Source organism: Penaeus vannamei, chromosome 20 (assembly GCF_042767895.1).
Source record: "Penaeus vannamei isolate JL-2024 chromosome 20, ASM4276789v1, whole genome shotgun sequence".
Taxonomy (NCBI): Eukaryota; Metazoa; Arthropoda; class Malacostraca; order Decapoda; family Penaeidae; genus Penaeus; species Penaeus vannamei.
The window spans coordinates 27,296,319-27,310,135 of record NC_091568.1 but is presented as its reverse complement, the minus strand read 5'-3'; the positions used below and the strand labels follow the sequence as shown (position 1 = coordinate 27,310,135).

At 35.1% G+C, this 13,817-nt stretch overlaps 3 non-coding genes across 3 annotated transcripts; all 3 read right to left on the bottom strand.

Moving 5' to 3' along the window:
• Positions 1-627: 627 nt before the first annotated feature.
• Positions 628-701, bottom strand: TRNAI-AAU (transfer RNA isoleucine (anticodon AAU)). Its single transcript has one exon. It is a non-coding gene; the product is annotated as a tRNA-Ile (tRNA).
• A 6,618-nt stretch (positions 702-7,319) lies between these two features.
• TRNAI-AAU (transfer RNA isoleucine (anticodon AAU)) lies at positions 7,320-7,393 on the bottom strand. The gene has a single exon. It is a non-coding gene; the product is annotated as a tRNA-Ile (tRNA).
• A 6,350-nt stretch (positions 7,394-13,743) lies between these two features.
• TRNAI-AAU (transfer RNA isoleucine (anticodon AAU)) lies at positions 13,744-13,817 on the bottom strand. Its single transcript has one exon. It is a non-coding gene; the product is annotated as a tRNA-Ile (tRNA).

The following is a 13,817-nucleotide window of genomic DNA, read 5'->3' as shown; positions in this document are numbered from 1 at the left end:
TACCTTATACATATATATACATGTGTGTGTGTGTGTATTCTCAGGAAATCTACGTTGAAATGGTGAGTAGTCCGCATGCTCTTTTGCTGGCTTATTTCGCTCCCCACCAAGAAACGCCTGTCGCAGTGGGTTGACGGTACCTCGACTGTATTTCCACCCAAACTAATCGAGTCCCGTGGCGGAATGACAGACTGCTGAATATATATACGTCCTTATATAGTACATATATATACATATTTACATGTATACGTATATATATATTCATATATACATATATGCATCTAGATATAAATAAATGCATGTATATGTACATAAAGATAGATTGATAGATATAACATATATTTGCGTGTGTATCTCTCTCTCTCCCTCTCTCTAACTCTAATAATATCTGTGTGTGCGTAAGTGTGTGTGCTCCAGTTTAGTTTAGTGGGCAGAAGAAAGACTGCAAGTAAAGACTATTAACCTAACAATAGTAGAGACTAGAAATGCAGCGTTGCCAACGACCTTCAGTCTCCGTCTTATCTGTGTACCAGTGTTTGACCTTGGCACTGGCATATATCTGGCACTGGAGACTGATGGATTGGCGTGCGGTGAACGGACACCAGTCATTGAATAAAATACTCAACATGGCCCGTAAGGGGATCGAACCCTCGACATCCGCGTTATTAGCACGGCGCTCTAACCAACTGAGCTAACAGGCCCGTAACTCTCAAGAGAGTCTTTCTCATAGTGAACTGTCAGAAGGATCACATCAGGACAGAGCATAATAAATTCACTTTGTTTATCATTTCAAATGCATATATGCCTTAGGCAGTTTATCCTAAATGTTTTCAAATCCCATAACCATGATATATAAGAAAAAATCTAATATACTTATGTACACACACACACACACACACACACACACACACACACACACACACACATATATATATATATATATATATATATATATATATATATATATGTAAACATATTTACATATATGAATGATATATATAGGTGTGTATATATATGCATATATATGTATATATATACATATATATGAACACAAGCACAAACGTAGTAATTTGTACACAAAAACAAAAAGGAAAACAATCACAATTAGAAATGAAGGAAATGAACTCTCTTCAAGAGTTCCTCTCCAAGCGTATGATTAACCAAGAGTCTTTTATCATTTGTCTGAAGAGGATCTCGTAAAGGGTTCGAAACGTTACACTTCATTTTGATTTCTATTGTGACTCTTTTCCTCTTCATACATATATACATATATATACATACATACATAATTATGCATATGTGTATATGAATATATATACATATGTATACATATACATATATACATATACATATACATATATAATATATATATATATATTCATATAAATATGTATTACTATATATATATGTATATATACATATATATGTATATGTATATATATATATGTATATATACATATATATGTATATGTATATATATGTATATATATATATATATAATTATATATATGTGTGTGTGTGTGTGTGTGTGTGTGTGTGTGTGTGTGTGTGTGTGTGTGTGTGTGTGTGTGTAAATCATACATAAATATATATATATGTATAAAACATCTTGTATATATATATATATATATATATATATATATATATATATATATATATATATATATATATATATATATACACACACACATACACATACAGACACACACACCGCACACACACACGAGTGTGTTTGTGTGTGTGTGTATACACTACATGTATACATACACAAAACATATATATGTATATATATACATAAATATATATATATATATATATATATATATATATATATATATATATATATATATATATATATATATATATATATATATATATATACATGTACATGCATGTGCGTATATGTTCATATATACTTGTGTATGAGCTCCAGTTATTTAGTTTAGTGGGCGGATGGAAGGCTACAAGTAAAGACTGTTAAGCTAAGAATAGTAGAGGCTTGAAAAGCAGCGTCTCCTTTTTGTCTGTGTACCAGTATTTGATCTTGGCACTGGCATATATCTGGCACTGGAGCCTCGTGGATCTGCATGCGATAAACCGACACTTGAGGCGTTGTATTAAAATTATACTCCTTGGCCCGTGAAAGGATCGAATCCTCGACATCCGCGTTATTGATTAACTGGTGGGTGTGCTATACAGGGGCAAGATAATATATGAAAAATTAGAGCTAGCTTAACTAGTAACAAAAGAAAAACAAGTCAAAACGTAATAAGCATGATAAAGTGTATTAGGAATGACCAATACACGACATTTTTCGTGGTGGGGTACCCCTGCCAGAGCAAAAAAGGGGCACCAAAATATTATGCTAGATCAGCTCATGGTGTAACAACTTGAAACTGGCTTCAAATTCATCAGTAAGGCCTATTTTATCAGAAATAAGTAGTGACTCATGCGTAATACTCCATGTCATCATCCTGATCTGACCTCACCTCACTCACTCCATGGCTCGTCCTCAGACTCGATCAGTTCATCTGGATTTTTTGGGTCTGAGTCCATGTCATCACTACCAGTGATGATGCAATAAACAGAAACTATACTTGAGTGGAACTATAAAGATATTGATTTTCAGATATTTATTGATATCATATGGTTACATCTATTCTCCATCAGCTGATGTTAGCTACTACGATAGGAAATAGAATATTGAGTATGCACTTATGAATACAAGATATATATTCATACACAGAAACTGAAGGAGATAGAGAGGGGGGGGGAGAGAGATAAATATATACACATGTGTGTATGTGCACATATACACGTACGTGTATATATATGCATATATATATATATATATATATATATATATATATATATATATATATATATATATATATATATATATATAACCTTGGAGCAGACATATACACCTACTTGAAAATCTTTCTCATAATGAACCGTCAGTCAACAAATTGTATTGAAGATAATTAAAAGTAGCAATTTACAATCAATATAGCCTAGTGTTAGACTGTATTTCAGAAGGATTGTATCAGGACACAGCAAAATAAACACATTCCGTTTATCATTTCAAATGCATATAAGCCTATGAAAGACTACTTCTTAGAAAATGCTTAGGTAGTTTATCTTAAATGTTTTCAAATCCCACAATCATGATATATAAGGTACCTTTTCGAAAAGAAAAAATCTAATATATACTTATGGGTGTATATATATGCCTACATATACATATGTATATGACCAAAAGCACAAACGCATCAATTTGTACACAAAAACAAAAAGGAAAACAACCACGACAAGAAATAAAGGAAATGAACTCTCTTCAAGAGTCCCTCTCCAGACGTAAGATTAACCAAACGTCTTTTATCATTTGGCTGAAGAGGAACTCATGAAAAGTTCGAAACGTTACACTGTATTTTGATTTCTATTGTGACTTTTCCTCTTTATATATATATATATATATATATATATATATATATATATATATATATATATATACATGCATAATTTTGCATATATATACACAGATCTATCAATCTGAGTATATAAATTCATATATAGTATACAATGTGTCACACATACACATATATGAATATATACATATACATATATACATACATATACAGATATCAGTTATATGTATGTGCGTTTTTGTATGTGTATAGGAGTATATACACCTGAGTGTGTGTGTGAACATGTTTTCCTTCTTATACACCTTAGTAACTCGTCGTTGCGATTAGCCATTGTCCTCCCACCTGAGTCCGATCACGTGGTCAACGGACTGGTCTTCAGCGCCCTCCGTGGTCTCCAAGAGTCTGTCGGAGGGCGAGAGATAAGCGGCGGAGACGAAGAGGCCGTTCAGCAGGGAGACCAAAGGCAAATGAGGCTTAGGTAAGTGAGTGAGGGGCGGCTTGTTTACATGAGCGCGTGGAAGTTTCTTGTAGAATAACTCTATTAAATAAACTAAAGGAAGAAGAATATTCTAAAAGAAAAAGAAAGAAAGAAAGACTGAGGTTTGATGCCAGACTCACCCCCAACGTGTTGAACAGGACAGGAAAGTAGAACGCATAATCATTACCATACAAGAGCCTTGCATACACAGCGGTCCTAATGGCCTGGCCACCGTGCCATCCTCTGACCTTGGTCCAGGCATTTTGTCAGCAAAAGAGGAATCGGCTGCCAACGAATAGACTCCGGAGACAGTAGACCAAACTTTTGCCAGCAAGGGGATCGAACCTTCCTCAAACGAATCATATAATGGCAGAATAATGAAATTTTGAATTGAAATAATTCATTTATACGCAACATTTTTAGATAAATTATATAAGTACGTGGCTCTAGAAGTTTTTTTTTTTTTTTTTGTACAGTGAATTAGTACACAAAATATAAAGTGTAGATTGGGAAAAAAGAAAAAGACATGCAAACGGTAGTACAAAATATCTAACGCAAAGAATAAAAGCTTCATGTTCAGGAGACGACGTCGAGAACACAGACAGAGGCCGTTTTATCTTGTTTCTTAGGATGCTTCTTGAACTTGAGATATTGACATCAGGTAGGGCAGGAAGGCAGAACTTGGTACCTAATGAAATGGGTACCAGGAATACGGGTGTATATGCACACACACACACACAAATACACACACACACACACACACACACACACACACACACACACACACACACACACACACACACACACACATATATATATATATATATATATATATATATATATGTGTGTGTGTGTGTGTGTGTGTGTGTGTGTGTGTGTGTGTGTGTGTGTGTGTGTGTGTGTGTGTGTGTGTGTGTGTGTGTGTGTGTGTGTGTGTGCGTGTGTGTGTATGTATGTATATATATGTATATATATACTTAAATAAATATATGCATATATATATATATATATATATGTACATCCACACATATATTTATATCAATAGATAAACACACACATAAATATGAAGGGAAAAACACTCTACCGTGTTGATACTATGATAGAAAAACGTACAATGCACAAACTAGACTCACTGTCTTCAGTAAATGTAGTTTGTGCATTGTGAGTTTTTCAACCATATATATATATATATGTGTGTGTGTGTGTGTGTGTGTGTGTGTGTGTGTGTGTGTAAGCTCAGGAAATCTACGTCGAAGTGGTGAGTTGTTTTCACGCTCTTTTGCTGGCTTATTTCCCTCCCCACCAAGAAACGCCTGTCGCAGTGGCTTGATTTTAACTCGGCTGTATTTCCACCCAAACTAATTGAGTCCCGTGGCGGAATGACAGACTGCTGAATATATATACATCCTTATATTTATATAAGTATATGTACATGTATATACATATTTACATGTATACATATATATACATACATACATACATACATACATATATATATATATATATATGTATATATGTATGTATATATATATGTATTCATCTATGCGTATACATATATACATCTACACATTTATAGATTCATGTATATGTGTATATAAAGATAGATTGATAGATATAACATATTTGTGTCTATTTCTCTCTCTCTCTCCCTCTCCCTCCCTCTTTCTATCTCTAATAATATATATGTGTATGAGTGTGTGTGCTCCAGTTATTTAGATTGGTGGGCGGAAGAAATGCTAGAAATGCAGCGTTGCCAATGACTTTTGTAGGGGTTATCATGATCTTGCCCCTATTTTGCGGGGCCGTAGGAGCCAACGAGACCTAAGCCTCCGGCCTCCTGTTTCGGCACAGAGTAATTATCATGTTCTCGTGCTGTGATATCGATACTGGTAGCGTGTTTCACTGACAAAAGTTTCGACCAAAGCATGAAATCATAAATATAGATAGTTATTACAAGATGCAGAGAACCATTACTGTACATAACTGATAAAACGTAGTATTTAAAATCATCAAAGTAAATGAAACATGACTAAATAAAACAAAGTTTAAATAGATTCAATAAATCAGTAAACTACGTTACGCTTTATCAGTTATCAATACATCCACAGGAAGTTATTTATTTACAAGTTATCTTTAAAGTCAAGCCATTGAAACAATTCCATTAGCATTTACTTTATCACTTAAATTCATCAGTCTTTTCATTTAGTATTCACTGCTCAAAAACTTTAAAACTTTGTTATATATATATATATATATATATATATATATATATATATATATATACATTTCTGTAACAAACTTCAAATAATAAATATAAATCATACATGGAAAACGAAACAAAAGGCAAAACTCAAACTATTATTATTAAAAGCAAAAACCGTTAACACAAAACATAAAATAAGCAAAACCTCCGAAACAATAAAAGCAAAAGAAAATATACGTAAAAATGGGGCAATCTAAAATAAAACTGATAAAACAATACCTTATATGACTGCAGACTCACTGTAAGATCCAACGGATAAAAGCGACAGAAAAACACAAATAAAAAGAACAAAGCTAAAAAAAAACGGCGGTTATCTGAGGGATAACCCAGCCGTAGGTTAATGACTGGATGCCTGTGCGCAACTCCACTCAGGTGGTTGACCCCACCTTATTTATGCTAACAAGGTCGTGCGCCAGGAGGTGTTCGCGCATCAAGACTCATTTCATTGTTAAATGTCTGTATTAAAGAATGAATACCTAAAAGTGCGAATTTACTAAAAGATTGCCGTGTTAAATGAAAAATAAAAGGTTCTTTAGAGAGAAATACATATAAAATATCAGTAATATAAAAAGAAAGGAACATATATACAGGAATTTAAACAAGCGATATAATTGTTTTCCGTGGGCTAGCTGAAGGGGTTTGGCGCCGAATGCCCGTTGACTCTTTTCCTTCATCTTTGTTCGTCGTCATCTTGGGCGCCATCTTGAAAAATGCGTGTTTTCGAGGGCGACCTCCCGACGTCATCCTTCGCAGGCCTCGAGCAGGAAATCGGGTCGTCGTCGGCTCGTTCGTAATATTGGTCATTTCTCGCAAATGAAAAAAAAAAAAATAATGCCCAGGGCGTCGCCATCGTCCTCCTACAGCGCCTCCGTCAGTGGCACCCTTCTGCAGCGCCTCCGTCGGGATCCTCGCGCCCTGGTCCATATTACGCTTTATCTCTCGGGGCTTTTTAGGGGGGGTTCCGGTGATGCTGAGCTGGGTGTGGGTCGTAAGAAGACGCAGTAAGAGCCACAGCTCACTACACTTTCAGTCTCCGTCTTGTCTGTGTACCAGTGTTTGACCTTGGCACTGGCATATATCTGGCACTGGAGACTGATGGATTGGCGTGCGGTGACTAGACACCAGTCAATGAATAAAATTCTCAATATGTTGGCCCGTAAGGGGATCGAACCCTCGACATCCGCGTTATTAGCACGGCGCTCTAACCAACTGAGCTTACAGGCCCTTAACCTTTTTGATAATCTTTCTAATAATGGACTGCCAGTCAACAAATTGTATTGAAGATTATCAAAAGTAGCAATTTACCATCAATATAGCCTAGTGTTATATTGTATTTCAGAAGGATCATATCAGGACATAACAAAATAAATACATTGTGTTAATCATTTTAAATGCATATAAGCCTATGGAAAACTACTTATGCTTAGGCAGTTTATCCTAAATGTCTTCAAATCTCATAACCTTGATATATAAGGTACCTTTTCGAAAAGAAAGAAAGAAAAAATCTATTATATACTTATGTACACACACACACATATGTATATATATATATATATATATATATATATATATATATATATATATATATATACATATATATGTAAACATATTTACATATATGAATAATATATATGGGTGTATATATGTGCTATATATATGTATATATAAAAAGATATATATGAACACAAACACAAACGCAGTAATTTGTATACAAAAACAAAAAGGAAAACAATCACAATAAATGAAGGAAATGAACTCTCTTCAAGAGTTCCTCTTCAGACGTATGATTAACCAAGAGTCTTTCATCATTTGTCTGAAGAGGAACTCGTGAAGGGTTCTATGCATATATATATTCATATATATTATATGTTACATATACACATATATGTACATATATATACATATATACATACATATACAGATATCAGTTATATGTATGTTTATGTATGTGTATAGGAGTATATACACCTGAGTGAGTGTGTGAACATTTTTCCTTCATGTACACCTTGGGAACTCTTCGCTGCGATTAGCCTTTGTCCTCCCACCTGAGTCCGATCACGTGGTCAACGGACTGGTCTTCAGCGCCCTCCATGGTCCCCAAGGAGTCTGTCGGAGGGCGAGAGATAAGCGGCGGAGACGGAGAGGCCGTTCAGCAGGGAGACCAAAGGCAAATGAGGCTTAGGTAAGAGAGTGTGAGGCGACTTGTTTAAATAAGCTTCGGTAAGTGAGTTTACATGAGCGCGTGGAAGTTTCTTGCAGAATAACTCTCTTAAATAATCTAAAGGAAGAAGATTCTAAAAGAAAAAGAAAGAACAAAAGACCGAGGTTTGATGCCAGACTCACCCCAACGTGTTGAACAGGACAGGGAAGAAGAACGCATAATCATTACCATGCAAGAGCCTTGCATACACTGCGGTCCTAAGGTGCCATCCTTTGACCTTGGTCCAGGCATTTTGTCAGCAAAAGAGAAATCGGCTGCCAACGAATAGACTCCGGAGACAGTAGACCAAACTTTTGCCAGCACGGGGATCGAACCCTCCTCATACGAATCATATAATGGCAGAATAATGAAATTTTGAATTGAAATAATTCATTTATGCGCAACATTTTAAAATAAATTATATAAGTAACTGGCTCTATAAGTTTTTTTTTTCTTTTTTTTTAAGTGAATTAGTACACAAAACATAAAGTGTGGATTGGGAAAGAAGAAAAAGACATGCAAACGGTAGTACAAAATATCCAACGCAAAGAATAAAAGCTTCATGTTCAGGAGGCGACGTCGAGAACACAGAGGCCGTTTTTTCTTGTTTCTTAGGATGCTTCCTGAACTATTTTGAGATATTGGCATCAGGTAGGGCAGGAAAGCAAAACTTGGTACCTAATGAAATGGGTACCAGGAATATATCTATGCATTTTTCTCTAAGTCCGCGTGTGTGTGTGTGCATATATGTGTGGGTGTGGGTGTGCGTGTGTGGGTGTATATATATGTATATATATACTTATTTAAATATATGCATATATATGTACACCCACGTATATATTTATATTAATAGATAAACACACACATATATATGAAGAGAAAAACACTACCGTGTTGAGACTTTGGTAGAAAAACGCACAATGCACAAACTAGCCTTACTGTCTTCAATAAATGTAGTTTGTGCAGAGTTTTTCAAACATATATATATGTGTGTGCGTGTGTGTATGTATGTGCGTAAGCTCAGGAAATCTACGTCGCAGTGGTGAGTAGTTTGCACGCTCTTTTGCTGGCTTATTTCCCTCCCCACCAAGAAACCCTTGTGGCAGTGGGTTGACGGTACCTCGTCTGCATTTCCACCCAAACAAATTAAGTAAGTCCCGTGGTGGAATGACAGACTGCTGAATATATATACATCCTAATATCTATATAAGTATATGTATATATATATACATATTTACATGTATATTTGTGTGTATATATATGTATGTACATATATACAATTATGCGTATACGTATATACATCTACATATTTCTAGATGCATGTATATGTGTATATAAAGATAGATTGATAGATATAACATATATTTGTGTCTGTATCTCTCTCTCCCCCTCTCCCTCCCTCTTTCTATCTCTAATAATATATGTGTATGAGTGCGTGTGCTCCAGTTATTTAGTTTAGTGGGCGGCAGAAAGGCTAGAAATGCAGCGTTGCTAACGACCTTGAGTCTCCGTCTTGTCTGTGTACCAGTGTTTGACCTTGTCACTGACATATATCTGGCACTGGAGACTGATGGATTGGCGTGCGGTGAACGGACACCAGAGTAATTGAATAAAGTACTCAACATGTTGGCCCGTAAGAGGATCGAACCCTCGACATCCGCATTATTAGCACGGCGCTTTAAGCAGCTGAGCTAACAGGACTTTAACTTACTTAAACAGCTTTCTCATAATGAATTGTAAGTCAACAAATTATATTGAAGATTATTGAAAGTAGCATTTTATCATCAATATAGCCAAGTGTTAGATTGTATTTCAGAAGGATCATATCAGGACAGAGCAAAATAAATACATTGTGTTTATCATTTCAAATGCATATAAGCCTATGAAAAACTACTTAGAAAATGCTTAGGCAGTTTATCCTAAATGTTTTCAAATCTTATAGCCATGCTATATAAGGTACCTTTTCGAAAAGAAAAAAATCTAATATATACTTATGTAAACACACACACATTCACACACACACACACACACACACACACACACACACACACACACACACACACACACATATATATATATATATATATATATATATATATATATATATATATATATATATATATAAATTATATACATATATGAATGATATATATGGATGTATATATATATATATATATATATATATATATATATATATGAACACAAGCACAAACGCAGTAATTGTGTAACACAAAAACGAAAACGAAAACAACCACACTAATAAATGAGGGAAATGAACTCTCAGAATTCCTCTCCAGATGTATGATTAACCAAATCTTTTATCATTTGTCTGAAGAGGAATTCGTGAAGGGTTCAAAACGTTATACTTTATTTTGATTTCTATTCCATTTCTATATATATATTCCTATATATTATATGTCACACATACCCATATATGTACATATATAAATGTACATATATACATATATATACAGATATCAGTTATATGTATGTGTATAGGAGTATATACGCCCGAGTATGTGAGTGAACATGTTTTCATTCATGTACACCTTAGCAACTCTTCGTTTGTCCTCCCACCTGAGTCCGATCACGTGGTCAACGGACTGGTCTTCAGCGCCCTCCGTGGTCTCCAAGAGTCTGTCGGAGGGCGAGAGATAAGCGGCGGAGACGAAGAGGCCGTTCAGCAGGGAGACCAAAGGCAAATGAGGCTTAGGTAAGTGAGTGAGGGGCGGCTTGTTTACATGAGCGCGTGAAGTTTCTTGCAGAAAAACTCTTAAATCATCTAAAGGAAGAAGAATATTCTAAAAGAAAAAGAAAGAAAAAGACCCAGGTTTGATACCAGACTCCCCCCAACGTATTGAACATATGTATATATATACATATGTGTGTGTGTGTTTGCATATATATACATATTTATATATATGCTCAGATCTAGATACCTTACTGGAATGATACACGTTGCTGAATAATTGTACACACACACACACACACACACACACACACACACACACACACACACACACACACACACACATATATATATATATATATATATATATATATATATATATATATATATATATATATATGTGTGTGTGTGTGTGTGTGTGTGTGTGTGTGTGTGTGTGTGTGTGTGTGTGTGTGTGAGTGTGTGTGTGTGTGTGTGCGCGCGCGTGTGTTTGTGTGTGTGTGTATCTTGAGATAAGGAAGGGAGGAGGGGAAAGACTCATACAAACACATACATATATATGTATATGCAAGTCTATATATATACTTATATAAAAATATGTATATATATGTATATATAGGCATATATATAAATATATATATACATATATATATATATATATATATATATATATATATATATATATATATATGTGTGTGTGTGTGTGTGTGTGTGTGTGTGTGTGTGTGTGTGTGTGTGTGTGTGTGTGTGTGTGTGTGTGTGTCTGTGTGTGTGTGTGTATATGTCTACGTTTGAATAAATATTTGTATATATTTCTTTAAACGTATACATATATACATATACATATTCATATATGTGTATACATAAAGACAGATTGATAGATATAACATTCTCTCTCGCTCTCTCTAATAGTATATATATATATGTGTGTGTGCCCCAGTTATTTAGTCTAGTGGGCGGAAGGATGGCTGCAAATACAGACTGTTAGGCTAATAATAGTAGAGGCTATCAAAGTAGCGTTGCCAACGACCTGGAGTCTACGTTGCGTACCAGAATTTGACATTGGCACTGGTATATTTCTGGCACTGGAGCCCGATGGATTTGCATGTGATAAACCGACACCAGAGTCATAGTATTAAAAGTACACATGCTTGGCTCGTTAGGGGATCGAATCCTCGACATCCGCGTTATTAGCACGGCGCTCTAACCAACTGAGCTAACAGGCCCTTAACCTATTTGAAACTCTTTCTCACAATGAACTGTCAGTCAACAAATTGTATTGAAGATTATTAAAAGTAGCAATTTACCATCAATACACACACCGCACACACACACACGTGTGTGTGCGTGTGTGTACACGACATGTATACATACACAACACATATGTATGTATATATATATATATATATATATATATATATATATATATATATATATATATATATATATATATATATATATATATATATATATATATATATATATATATATATATATATATATATATATATATAAACATGTACATGCATGTGTGTGTATATGTACATATATACTTACACAAACACATGCGTGTGTGTGTGAGCTCCAGTTATTTAGTCTATTGGGCGGAAGGAAGGAAGGCTGCAAGTAAAAATTGTTAAGCTAAGAATAGTAGAGGCTAGAAATGCAGCGTCTCCGTCTTGTCTGTGTACCAGTATTGGCACTGGCATATATCTGGCACTGGAGCCTGGTGGTTTTGCATGCGATAAACCGACACTTGAGGCATTGTATTATAATTATGCTCCTTGACCTGTAAGGGGATCGAACCCTCGACCTCCGCGTTATTAACTGGTGGGTTTGCTACACAGGGGCAAGATAATATATGAAAAATTTGAGCTAGCTTAACTAGTAACAAAGAAAAACAAGTCAAAACGTAATAGCATGATAAAGTGTATTAGGAATGACCAATAACAGACATTTTTCGTGGTGGGGTATCCCTGCCAGAGCAAAAAAGGGACACAAAAATATTATGCTAGATCAGCTCATGGTATAACAACTTGAAACCAACTTCAAATTCACCAGAAAGGCCCACTTTATCAGAAATAAGCAGTGACTCATTTTTAGTAGAGGGGGATTCGAGCCAGACACCTCATGCGTAATACTCCGTGTCATCTTCCTAATCTGAATCGGAGACCTTACTCCATGGCTCGTCCTCAGACTCGATCAGTTCATCCAGTTCATCTGGATTTTCTTGTCAGCGTCCATGTCATCACTACCAGTGATGATGCAATAAACAGAAACTATACCTGAGTGGAACTATAATACTGATTTTCAGATATTGATTGATATCCTATGGTTACACCTGTTCACCATCAGCTGATAGCTACTACGATGGGAAATCGAATATTGAGTAAGCACTTATGAATACGAGATATATATTCATACACACAGAAACTGAAGGAGAGAGAGAGAGAGGGAAAGAGAAGGAGAGAGATAAATACATACACATATGTGTATATATATGCATATACATGATATATATATATATATATATATATATATATATATATATATATATATATATATATATATATATATATATATATATATATAACCTTGGATCTGACATATATCCGGCACTGAAGCCTGATGGATTCACATGCGATAAACGGACACCAGATTCATTGTATTAAAAGTACTCTTACTTGGCCCGTAAGGGGATCGAACCCTCGACATCCGCGTTATTAGCACGGCGCTCTAACCAACTGAGCTAACAGGCC